This window comes from Papaver somniferum, chromosome 11 (assembly GCF_003573695.1).
Source record: "Papaver somniferum cultivar HN1 chromosome 11, ASM357369v1, whole genome shotgun sequence".
In the NCBI taxonomy this organism is placed as follows: domain Eukaryota; kingdom Viridiplantae; phylum Streptophyta; class Magnoliopsida; order Ranunculales; family Papaveraceae; genus Papaver; species Papaver somniferum.
In genome coordinates this window covers 42,284,167-42,286,771 of record NC_039368.1, presented here as the reverse complement: position 1 = coordinate 42,286,771, position 2,605 = coordinate 42,284,167, and the positions used below count along the sequence as shown (strand labels likewise).

At 34.4% G+C, this 2,605-nt stretch overlaps 1 long non-coding RNA gene across 2 annotated transcripts; it reads right to left on the bottom strand.

Moving 5' to 3' along the window:
- Window positions 1-614: 614 nt before the first annotated feature.
- On the bottom strand, window positions 615-2,605 carry LOC113321516. 2 transcript variants are annotated; one of them, XR_003346718.1, is made up of 4 exons: window positions 2,264-2,605; window positions 1,899-2,010; window positions 1,659-1,824; window positions 615-1,459 (listed from the first exon to the last, which is right to left on the bottom strand). It is a non-coding gene; the product is annotated as an uncharacterized LOC113321516 (long non-coding RNA). The 2 variants fall into 2 exon arrangements; XR_003346717.1 differs by having other exon boundaries at window positions 617-1,459; window positions 1,899-2,605.

The following is a 2,605-nucleotide window of genomic DNA, read 5'->3' as shown; positions in this document are numbered from 1 at the left end:
TGTTGGCATGTTGATCTCGATGAAAGATTTTCCTACCAATAATCCACTTATACAGATATCGGCAATCATTCTCGGTATGGAATGGGTTATCCTGAATAGTTGGTTAGACATAGGTTAAATTTGGCCTCCTGTAGTCATCAAGCATTAATGTTCCTTTCAAGGTTATGTACAAAATGGTGTGCATACATGTATTCTCTTTGATTTCTGAAGTAAGTTGGATGTTAATCCTATATTTTTGTAAGCATAGGAAAAATTGAAAAAGTGTGTATGGAACCGCGACATGTTGGATTTTGGGAACATGAACACCAGCATTTGCATCATCTCTTATATTCTTTTTCTCTATGTATACAATTTTTAGAACTTATATTCCAAAGTTTCAAAGAACTTTGTAAAGATATTGGAATAGTATGGGGTAACAATCATGTAAAAGTTGTTGTCGTTCAGTTTTGATGTTTCCATATTTTACAAATATTTAAGTAAAATTCCACAATTTCGCTATTTATTAGCTTTATATGTTTTTGGTTAATTATTAGTCTCAAATTATGCATTCAAAACAAATTTAAGTATGCTTCAACCAACTAAAAAAAGAACAAATTTAAGTCAAAATAGGTGATTGTTTATTAGAGATCATCGTTAAAACAACGTCTTGAGCAACGTGTCTACCGTACGTATGTAAAAAAAAAAAATTCTAACAGCACTAGGAAAAAATGAAACAATATAATGACGCTGGAGTTAGATTTAACAGGACATATATCGAAATACGATAAGAAACAATCATTCGGCAACACCGAGAATAAATTAAATCACGGCACGGGTCATATCCTAGTAAATAAGCCCAAAACAAAATCCACTGTTAATACTACCAGCACAGTACTCATTACCTGGTAAGGTACATTGCTCACATGTAGCTCGTAATCATGGAGCTTTCCTTTCTTTTATAGAGTATCGTATCCCTTCAACCACAAGAGGTTTCGAATCTCCCCAATCATTCATAATCTACTGTTTCTATTTCTTTAAACATTATCCATAAATTTCTACCTCCTTTCGCAGGTTGTCCAACAAAAATAGATGTTTGTTCCTTATGCACCATCCGACATCCTTGAAGTTACACCCTACCTCAACAACAGCGGTGGCTTCCCTTAGCTTGTAAGAATCTGCAAAAACTTCTTAATAGAAACTACACCATGATAATCAGTCAACACTGCCAAAAACTTCAACCAGGAAGATCTACTGAAAAATACTTTTCTAAAGCAAAGGAACAAACATCTTGATGGAAAAGAACGCATGGCAGGTTAGGTGAATTTAGGTACTCTTAAGTGAAATAACATGAGCTTACATCGTAATCGTGCATCTGAATTATTCATTCCAGCTAAATGTCCTAGCAACTTTTTTAACTCCTTCCCGGATTTTCTCAGTCCACCATCATCCTCTTCATTAGCCTCATCCTCATCATCTTATCCTGGAAATATGTAAAACCGCATGAATCCTTGGACTTAATATCCACTAAAAATAGCTCAACACAGAGATTTCAGTAATCCCAGTAGGTTGTGAAAGTTCGAGTTGAGCTATTAACATCAGTAAGATACACTAACATCAATTTAAAATATAACGCAAATGAAACTACATAAAATGTGAGATAATAAGGACTAAATATTCACCTGGTTCTCTTCTTCTTAGTCTTACTCTCCTACAACCGATATTACCATGATTCTCTCATATATACTCTCCAACAACAATCATCTTCGCATCATCAGTTACTCTTATAAATGCTAGACCTAATTCTTCCATTGTTTTTTCTTTATCTTTCCTGAGCTTTCCTTCAGCCTGCACCAAATTTTTTTCTCTGAAACATATAGAGAACCTAAAACAAAATCCACAGTTAATGACACATTGCTCACCTGCAGCTTGAAATCACAAATAATTTCTTTCTTCTCCGGGAAACTTTGTATCCCTTCAACCACAAGAAGCTCCCTTGAGCTAAAAAAATCTGCAATAACTGCATAAGAGAAACTATGCAACGATCGGTAGTCAGCAATAGAAACGCTTCCACCAAGAAGATCGAATGAAAATTAATTTTGGAAATGATGAGGAACAAACATCTATTGTGCATAACTGCAAATAAACCTACCCATTTTATCAACAAGCACCAGCGCTAAATCCCAAGAAAAATTTCAATTGGTGAAGGAATATCGAGTCGAGCATAATGAATAAACAAAAAATTGTACCAAAATCACAAGATTCTAAACTGATTTCGCATTTTTACCTCTTCTCCACCCTGGGTTTCTTCACCTTTTCGATGATGATTGTTCTCCACTATCGTCTTTGCCATCAATCCACCACCACTTTCACCAATCCAAGCTAAATGTATATGTATCTTTAATCAAGGTGGTTAGCTAGGTAGAAGATGAAGATGTATAGAGCGATTTTTAGTATTCAAAAAAAAGAAAAAAATTCTCCAATTTCTTTGTGAAGTGGATTAGAAATTTGAATCTGTTCCAATTTCTTCAAAAATAAGGGATTCTGAAGATATATGAGGGGATCTATGTATCAAATTGATAGAGTTTTACATCTGATTAAACCAGAAAAATCGCATGGGGGAAGTTAA